The following is a 10,912-nucleotide window of genomic DNA, read 5'->3' on the forward strand; positions in this document are numbered from 1 at the left end:
TATGGCGCCTCTCTAGGCAGGAGCAGCAGTACATGGCACACGCTTCTTGATTAGACTGCGGTTCGAGCCCGTGACCACCAAATACAGAGGATGTGGAAAGGTCGGGGAATCACCATCGCATATCCCCGAAGCAATATGGCCTTAGTTGCTAGTGCTCCTAAAAACCAAATAACAAACAAACAAACCTTTCCCAGTGTTTATTTCACACAAAACAGACTCAACACTGCATTGTCTACCAAAATCAATTAGATGCACTTCTTAGATTTTTAGTTTCTTAACTAACAGCATAACTCCTCCTCCCTTCCTGTACACATTGTACTCCCCAAATTCCAAGTCTGTACTGCTTATATCTGTGTGACACCATGTCTCTGATATCCCAACAATATCTGCCTTTGATGTCTTGACTAGCACTTCAAGCTCATCAAATTTATTCACTATGCTCCCAGCATTGGTGTACATGCAAGTATATATGCACCTGTTCCTACTGTTACCCTAACACAGCCCATGTATTTATTTGTTCCACTGACTCCCAGCAGTCCTGGAAATCTCCATTACCTTGCTTTCCAGCATGCTGCTCATTCTAATAGATGCAGTGCAAGAATCACTTTTGCTGCTGCTTGTGGCCACTGTTAACCTTTGTCTGTGTATCCCCCTAAGCTAGCAGTTTTCTGACCCACCTAACATTGCCTCGATAGCATCAGCAAATATTCTTGCACCCTTTGTATTTAAGTGTACCTCATCCCTGTAGAAGCAGTCTCTCCTGTCAACAAGCACAAACCAGAAAAAAAATTCTACCCCTTGAGCTTTGCACAATCTCTCTCTCTAGAGCCGAATTGATCGATAAGGCTCATCATATATTTCCTCCTATTGTGTCTGGGCAGAATAGCAGACACTTTCACATTTGACCCTAACTCATTACTTTTTCAATATTGACATGTACTTGAGTAAATATGTGGATCTCTTTCTCTTAATGTCATTAGTTCCAATGTGTACAACAATATCACCTTTTGTGCCCTTAAAAGATGATATCTGCTCTACAACATCATCAACTTTTGCCCCTGGCAGGCTTACCCTGTTCCACCTATCCTTCTTCCGTAGTATATTCCCCATCTCTTTGACAATAGAGTCACCAACAATAACTAGTTATTTATTTTCAAGATATATATTACTATACACCCTGAAAATAAATAAAATCTTAATGATTTCTGCCTACAGGATCTTAATTGTGAATATAGATAAATATTACCAAGTGGCTTGTAACCTTTTTTTGCATCAAATTAACTATGATATGAGAAATCAGTTTCTTCTTACAAATTTTTGTTATTGCTGACTTTCATTTTTATTTTCATAGTTTCTCGCAATTATAATTTCATTATGGACTATCAGCTCATGTTTCTTTATTTGTTTAGTATTTACTGTGTGAATTATAGGTATAGTACACTGTAAAATCTAACATTTTATCTGGAGTTCTTTAGAATCCAGTACACTTACAAAAAATTAAATAATAAGTAAAATATTTTAAAATCCAGAAATAAGAAAGCAATCTGGCCTGCATATCAATGTTCACATCAATTATATCAATTATCTTTGAGAAACCATGCAAAAAAAGTGACATTTCTCTATTTATGATATGCTTGCAGGCCTATCTTGTCCTTAACTGTTTTTGTGGCCATCAAGATTTAAACTACGTAGGTAAGCAATGGTCTTGATTCTCACAATAGAACGAATTGCCATAGTATTGCACTACTTCCAAACAGACAGCCTCACCAAAAAAAATTAATCTATTTCTTTAAAAGATGAGACTGTTGTTGATAGCTTGTTTCAGGAAAATTGGACTCTTGTGACAATATGCAGGCAAAACAGTTGTAAAGAATTGCTCAATGAGTTGCCATGAAGTGCACAAAATCAGAGTTCTAATACAACTAAAGCTGTGTTTTTCTGAGTAGTAGTGTTGATTGTCAAATGGCACCAGGGGTCCCCCAACCTTGCATTTGTGTCACAATACAAACTGGCGCCTCTGTAGCCAGGTGGGAAGGAGCAGCAGCGCGTAGCACACGCTTCTTGATTAGACCGGGGTTCAAGCCCGTCACCACAAAATATGGAGGATGCGGAAAGGTCAGGGAATGACCACCGCATATCCCGGAGCATTATGGCCTTAGTTGCTAATGCTCCTAAAAACCAAATAACAAACAATACAAACTGTAAAGGCCAGAGATAATTGTTTGAATACTGTCATTAAAAGACATTTATCTATTGACAGACTAGTTGGTCCTCAAACAGGCTGTCACAGCCATCTCACCTTTTAAACAAATGGCTATTTAACCTTTGGCAAGGCCCTCTGTTTAAATGCATTGCAATATCAGGAGAATTCTTACAAAGGTATGTTTGTTCTATTGTGTGAATTAAGATCATGTGAGCTAAGTGGCATGCCAGGATTCAAGCTACTTACTGCTAGATACAGTCAATCTGCCAACCTGCAGTGGACCAGCGTGGCAGATTATGGTCCATTTCCCTCAACAACCTTTGAGGAGGCTTCCCTCTTGCAGTGGATTGATAACTCCTCTGACTGTTTGCTCGTCCCAGCGTATAAACAGAAAATTTATTTATTATTTATAATGGCTGCAGTTTACTTTTTTTTTTTTTTTTTTTAATCTATATATATTCAATATCAATATATCTGAGTTGTTTTTGTAGCAATTTAAATCTTGCTGTTCACAAACAAATAAAGGACGCTCTTTAAAGAAGCTGTCAGAGCATTCTCAGCAAGATAGTCCTGCAGACATCTGATAATGTCCAAAACCACATAGCTTTAATTATATGACCATTTGCTGGAACTTTTTAATGTGGCGATCAAACAATGTTGCTATGATTCAGAATGGAGTACTAACTGCTTAACATTGGACAGAATGCAGACCAATGCAATTACTGTAAGGAGTAAAGTTTTTTTAGTTTTTAATATGTATCAGGACCCCAGACCACCTAAATATGATACTGATGTTTTCCCATCATTGTGGCATTTTGTGTACAGGTTTTTCAATAGTAAAGTTAATGCTGCCAGTGATGAAGTCTGGCAATAATTCCCACATCAATCGAAGACTAATGAACATTTATTAATTCTCACAAAGTGTTGTGAAAACTGGTACACTGGAGAGTGTCACCAACAATGGATTGTGCAATACAACAAGATTTGGATGAAAAGGAAAACATAGTTGGAACAACATAAACTGCAATCATTTTTTTCAATACCAAACTTCTCAAAGTCAAGCTTCATTTCAAATACCCATAGACCAGTAAACTGTTGAGAATCAGAACCATAGTAATAAAACATTTTTCACTCAGAATGAACAAGGAATAACTTCCTGAAGATATGACATAAAATTATGACAAATCAGGAGTGTATGCAACATCATATAAAAAAAAAATTCTGTTTATACTCTGGGACTACCATACAGTCAGAGGAATTCACGAGATAGGGAAACATGAAATAGCACCGTAATTTAATAGTCACGCAGAGTAGAACGGCAATCACTCGAAGGATGTGTACCCTCATGCTTGACCACTCAGTTGACCCTCTGGCACATCTTCTGAAGTGTGAATTGAATTGGCAACGTGAGCATTAAATTCCTTCTGTCAACTGTTCAGGTAATTTCTATTTGGCACCATTTTGAGGTAATTTTTGCATCAGTTTCTTAAAGGTCTAATAGCAAAAACTGTAATTGTTGAAGTAAGTGCCTAACATAATTTTTCCTGCTCAAATCTGGAATTAACTCTTGGATGGAGGATGCTTACCCTGCATACTAAAAATTTTAAGTCTACTTGACAATGGATTTCTTGCTTTTCTGCAGTTAAAATTTAAATCATTGCACGCTGATCTCTTTAGGATGCATAACACTTCAGACTACAAAATATTATATATACACACAACAAAAAACAGATAAAACTGAAGGAAGACTTGTTATGAACTAGTATAACAATTAGCATATCTACTTGTTCACACAGCTAAAACTTCTAATAGCTATTTTTGAAAATGTCTTCTTTGATTTCCTCACTGGAAATTCTAGAAATCTGTTAATATTGAACAATCGGGTAAAATTCAGGAATTACATTAAATTTATTTATATACATCCGTTGAATGGCATTTGTTACATACAATTATTCACAGTGATGTATGATTTCCTACCAGGAGAATACTCTCTGGCTTAGTGACAATGAATTGACAACTGGAATCAAAATGTTAATGCATGTGCTTCGTGTTTCATGGGACTCCTGTTATTGACAAGCTGGCATCCAATTGCTCGTGTTCATCAAACACGAGCGATTGGATGCCAGCTTGGATGGGTTAAAGCAGCGTTTCCCAAACTTTAAGTAATGGAACACTTTTCATCTCGCAAGATATTTACGGAATACTTACAAAACATAAGTTTAGCGGGAGCCAAAGAACTACTTGCTAATATTTTATTACATGCAATGCACTGTGCATCAGGAGCACTTTATTTCCAACACATGTCGAAATTCAAATAACTGTCATCATACTTTCGTTTTGGTCTTTTAGTTGGTTCCTCATTTTTCACTTTGGATTTTTGGCTGCGTTTGTTCATCCTCACTTTGAAGTGTGACAATATTGTGTTTGTTTTTATCGACCACAGTTGCAATACTAGAAGTACTTGCTTCTCATTTTAAAGTTCCTTTTTTGAACCACAAATCCATGGTCTATTCTAATAATAATATTTTGAAATACTGAAAATTATCAAAACAAAATGTATACAAGAAAGTGAGTTTAGTTATGATACCGGTTTGCTTCCCCTTTCCTTCAATCCATGTACTCCAGGCTAAATGGCATATTAGACCACTACATTGCTACTTTTTCATAGATGTCATTACCCCTATGCATACCCACCCCTTCACCTGGTGGGTTCCCCACTGCTAGCTAATATGTCCCACCCCCAGAGCAGGATGGGCAGTTTGACCTTCTTACCAGATTTGACACTGCCTGGATAACCATCACCAAAGAAGTACTGCGGCTTTGCTACCGACACACCATTTGGTGATCTGAACTGGGTACTCTAACCCAGTTCCCTTTAAAACCCCTTCCCTGCCTTCCCCCCATACTTCACCTGGTGAGGCTCATTTCCATTGAACTCTTTGGGGATGCCTGCTTTATTGTCCCCATCCTTCTACCTGTTTCCCCCAATCTTCAGTCTCCCCCCCCCTCACTCACTAAACTGACTGAGTACACCCCCTAACAATGCCACCAAATTCTAATAACGTCTAAATTCTACCGCTTTCTTGTAAATCTCTTTAGGTCAAATTCTAGTGTTCATTTTTTTTTTTTTTTTAGGCCTTGCCACTGCAATCCTTGGAAATTAGGTGTGGAGCCTGCCAGAGTACTTAAATAATCCACTGGATGCCTGACCTGCCTCCTCGTGGCAAAGTGTGGGCAACAGTGAGGCCCAATGGCTAAATGGTCAGGGAAACAACAGAACATAACACTACGCAACAAACCACTCCCTACACACTTTTTAAATCTACGGCCTCCACAGGGTTCTGTATCACTTGCAAAGAATACAATATGGAGTGGGGGAAACCCCTGTTGCCATCAGACAACTAACACATTTTTCACTTTACACTTACCCCTATGCATACATTTCTATGCAAAGCTCGCCAAAATAAAGTGTTCTGTGGTCTATTTGATTATTAGTCTATGCCAGTATATTAATAACTGGAAAAAAAAATTGTTAAAAATTATGAAACAAAAGTGGTATACGTTACAAATATGCAAAACTTACTTTGTATTTTATTTATTATTAATTACGATTTTTTGCGGAACACTTGTTCACATCTCACGGAAAACTAGTGTTCCATGGAACACAGTTTGGGAAACGCTGGGTTAAAGGACTGTTTCTTTTGCTGAATATTTCTCAAATGATTTCAAAATGTCCAATATACAATCTCAGAACTATATGCTATGCTGTGCAAGAATTGAATGTACACCCAGAATTTAAGATGAAGAGATCAAATAAAGTGAAAATATTTAAATAATGTCATTGCAAAAGAATTACTGAAAACAGATTGCATTTAACAAGTGTCTGTGGTCTGCTGTCAGTAAAATAACTGATTTAAATTGTATGAAAACTTACTGTAGATACTAAATCTCTTAAGACAACTAACACACTTTTGACAACATACTTCCATAAGGCCAAAAATATGGGTAGCCATATGAGTCATGTCAAGTTTCTACATATGGAGAAAAACTTATATTAATTCAAAATTTTAAATGTTACCAGAAAAAAAAAAAATTCATCTTGTTCTCAGTCCTTCATAGACTGACTACAATGCATAGATATCTAGTTGCTATTAAATTTTGTTGCACAGTGTTTTGCTGAACAAATCCAGGTGACAGCTTGCATTTCTCAACTTTTGTAATAGTCCAGGAAAACTAAAGCAATTTTCCCTTTAACTTGGGCAAAATTGCTTCAGAAGCTTTCTAAAGAGCTTCCAGCTCAGGAATCATTGCTGAATAACATATCCAAAATCCAACGAAATCAGACCACGGGAACACCCCTAAAAATGGATTTCAAAATGGCAGACTGGCTGTTTTCACCTAAATGCAAAAAGAAACTAATTCATGGCTCTATAGTGAATATGTTTCGTTTATTTGTGAATTTTGTAAATTTTTTTGCTTTTTAATATTTAATAAAATGTTTAAAATTATTGAATATTTTTAAAAATTAAAAATATAAATTAATTTGGAAAGCTTCCCAAATCATCAATGAACAAAGAGACCTGCAAGAGATATTTTTAATGCTGGGAACATTTGACACTGATTAATCTTTTGGGCACAATCGGTACTCTGATGAATGGTTCAGGATTGTCTGAGGTACTTTAAGAAATCTACGGACCAAATGCTGTGCTACATGTGATGGCTGGAAAAGCTGTTTCAGAGCAATTCGAGGTCATATGATAGTAGATGCAGCTCTTAGTACTTTACTGGTCACACAAGTTTTCCCTCGCAATGAAGATAGAACTTGTCGTGGCCTCGTTAAGGAAGCTTGACAATGCTCGACAATATTACAGCCACCAAACAAACAGTTAAGGATATGGAATTGTCTAATGCATTGTCTCAGATTGGTACTGCTTTAGAGGAGAGGAGAACTCACCTACAATCTTCAAGAACAATTAAACTCTGGTTGGAATATCAGAGAATAATCAACGTTGCACATACTTTGATAACAGCAGATAGGACCGGCTCGTGGGATAGTAGTAGTAGTGGTATGTGATGCAAGAAAGCAAATGTATGAGCTTATGCAGCATCAGCCAAAAAAAAAAAAAAAAAAAAAATCACACCATTCCCTCCAAATGCCTGTCCAGTTCCTCCTTCAATTTATTCAACCTATCAACTTCCGCAACAACAGATGGAAGTTTGTTCCAGCAATTAACCACCCGCTGGCTAAAGGAAAATTTCCGCACATCTATTCTACATCTGTCCTTTCTTAATTTGAATTTATGCCCCCTTAGGTTCGTAATCTGAACAAGTGGAAGGATCCCATCAGAATTCAGCGTGCTCAACCCATTCAAGGCCTTATATACCTCAATCAGATCACCGCGCAGGTGCCTAGTCTCCAGCCACTGCAATTTGCAGAACTTAAGCCTCTCTTGGTAAGAGGATCCCTTCATTCCCCTCACCAGTCTTGTTGCACTTCTCTGTACATGCTCAAGTAAATCTACATCCTTCCTAAAATGAGGCCTCCAGACCTGTACGCAGTACTCAAGCCGTGGCCTGACCATTGCCTTATACAGAGGGATAATCACCTCCTTTTCCCTGCTAGCAAAATTCCTATATATCATTGACAAAACCCCATGACCTGCCCTAGCAGCCTGTCTGCATTGCTCAGAAAACTTCATATCTGCCTGCACAATTACTCCCAGGTCTTTTTCATTTTCTACCACCTTAAGTGTAGTACCACACAGTTGGTACGTTTTTCTGGGGTTACTTCTACCCATATGTAGTACTTTGCATTTGTCAAGGTTAAACTTCAGTTGCCACTTCTTAGCCCATCTGCCCAAATTATCTAGATCCTGTTGCAGTAGCACACTGCCATTACTGTCATTAACAACCCTGCCAACCTTTGTATCATCTGCAAACTTCGACATTAAGCCTGATATACCCTCATCAATATCATTGATAAATATACAAAACAACAGTGGACCTAACACCGAACCCTTTGCTCTCAGTTATTACAAAATCATTAAGTATCTTAGAAACTTAAGGATTTGCACTTAGAAACTATGCTGGAGATCCTCCCCATAATTGCAGCAGCCAGACATCACAATTACCTCAAGTCACTATACCTGTGCTTGCAGAAAATGTTCAGTTTGCCTTTTGAAAATCCAACCGTGAACAAAATGTTCCTGGAAGGTAAGTTTGTTGTAAGAAGAAGTGACAGATTTTGGGCCGGACTTGGATCAGACCTGGTAATAGAACAAATACTAATGTGTTCCCTGAAAAGCAGAGGAGGACTGACATGAGAAAGTGGATTTATATATATATTAACTTACAGAAATCCAGAGGACAATGTGGGCTGTTTTCTATGCCCCTGTGTTCCACTTATAACTTGGCAATGCAGGAATACACCACAGTTTTGTTGGAAAGTAGTGAACAACACAAAGAAATGAGGGAAAGCAGACAAATGAGGGACAGTAATGACGTTAAGAAAGTACTCGAACGACTGGAATCCATATCCACATTCAATTCTGACTCAGGTCTCTGCAACATTATGACAGGGGTAATTGCTGATTGTGGAGTTAGCATTGAAGAATTGTACTCCATAAGTATGGACATCGTCATCAAAATAATAGGAAAAGAAGTATTCACATATTCTGCCAAAAGGTCAGACAAAGTGAAAACCATAGGATCTGCTGCTGCCGTTGTGAGCCCTGTCGATGTTGATATACAAGTAGATCCTGCACTCCTCTTTCAGAGAATGATGACTGTTGCCACTGGCAGTGACATGAATCTTGAAGATGTCATGTATTACGACTTTGTGCATACCCTCCTGCATTATTCAAATCACGCAGTATGTTGAGGAAAGCTGACAAGTCTCAGTTAGCTCATGCAATACTGAAATACACTGACAATTTATGCATGGAAGGAGCTGAAGAAATTCAGTGTACAGACCAGTATGTATTGGATGGGGGTCTCTACTACATCGTATTCCATGGCGAAACATTTGAAAAAATTGCAATCTCCTATGCCGATTTCACTCTGAAAACCTATGGAAAAGCTATCATTGTTTTTGATGGCTACTGCGGCTCTCCTACAATCAAGGACACAGCACCAAGACAAGTAGAAATGTTAACTTCAGTCTGGGCATACAGTTTGTCGGCAAGAAGGAACACTTCTTGGATAATGAAAACAACAAGCAAGCAATGATTTCCCTTGTAGGTGAGATGTTGAAGAAGCGTGGGTGTACTGTGCACAATGCAAATGGGGATGCTGATATCGTTCATGCTGCAGTCTCATCATCAGAAAATGCAAATACAACAGTTATAGGGGAAGACACCGACTTGCTGATTCTGCTTCTGTACCATGCCAAGGACAGTGATTTCAAGTTGTACTATCGCAGTGACATAAGACGAGGACCATCTCCCAATCCTGTGTATGATATTCTCAGCATTCAATCATTGTTGGGTAGTGACATCTGCAAGTTGCTCCTGTTTGTGCATGTTTTCACGGGCTGTGATACCACATCCAGAATTTTTTAGATTGGGAAGACCTCGGCATTCAACAAACTGATGAAGGTGGCTGAACTCCGTTCAGTTGCAAATACATTTTGTTCTGATTGTTGTCAACACTCAGATATTGAAGCCGCTGGAAGAAAGGCAATGCTTCTGTTGTATGGCTGCTAAACATTGGAATCCACAAAAGCACTGCATCATCGAACGTTAGTTGAAAAGGTAGCTGCAGCTACATCATTTGTTACACCCAAGCATTTTCCACCTACCGATTCATCCACAAAGTACCACAGCTTTCGCACATACTTTCAGATAATACTCTCGAAGTCTACAGAAGAGAGGATAAATGCAGAAGAGTGGGGTTGGTATGTAAAGAATTATTCCTACTACCCTATACTCTGCGACATACCACCAGCTCCAAATTATCTACTCAATATGATCCACTGATCCTGCAAGACGAAATGTGGTACTTCACGATGTGGATGCAAGCGTAATGGATTGTCCTGTTCAACTGCTTGTGGCGAGTGCCAAATCAGTGGTTGCAATAACAACCACCCCACTGCCAATAAGGAATATGATGACAGTGATAAAGACGTTTAAGTTTGTCTTTGACTAAGTTGACTTCTGTAATGAACAGAACGTGACACATATTTTGAAATAATCGTTTTCTTGATTTTAAAATTCTGTAAAATATTTTTAATATCAAAATTTCATATAAAAAATGGTTGTGTGGTATATTTTTGAAAGTTAATTTTATTTGAAACATTTTTAACTGTAAATAAAATTTACATTATCTCTCTCTACAAAGCATAAATTAGTTTCTTTTTGCATATATTAGGACACAGCCAATCTGCCATTTTGAAATCCATTTTTGGGAGTTTTCCCGGGGTCCGATTTTGTCAGATTTTGGATATTTTATTCAGCAATGATTCCTGAGCTGGAAACTGTTTAGAAAGCTTTTGAAGCAATTTTGCCCAGGTCTAAATACAAATTGCCTGGACTATAATGCTTATGTCTGCTGTTGTGCAGCAAATTGAAATTAAAGTGCCTTTGTTTTAATCTGAAGCAGTTAATAGTACCAGTAATCATATAAAACCAGTTTTATTAATCAATGTTTTAAAGCAAAATTTTATTGAATTTTACTAATTTCATTAAAGTGCAAGAATAGCTGAAATAAATC

This window comes from Mastigoproctus giganteus, chromosome 1 (genome assembly GCF_048544385.1).
Source record: "Mastigoproctus giganteus isolate SK-2022 chromosome 1, ASM4854438v1, whole genome shotgun sequence".
NCBI classification, from domain to species: Eukaryota; Metazoa; Arthropoda; class Arachnida; order Uropygi; family Thelyphonidae; genus Mastigoproctus; species Mastigoproctus giganteus.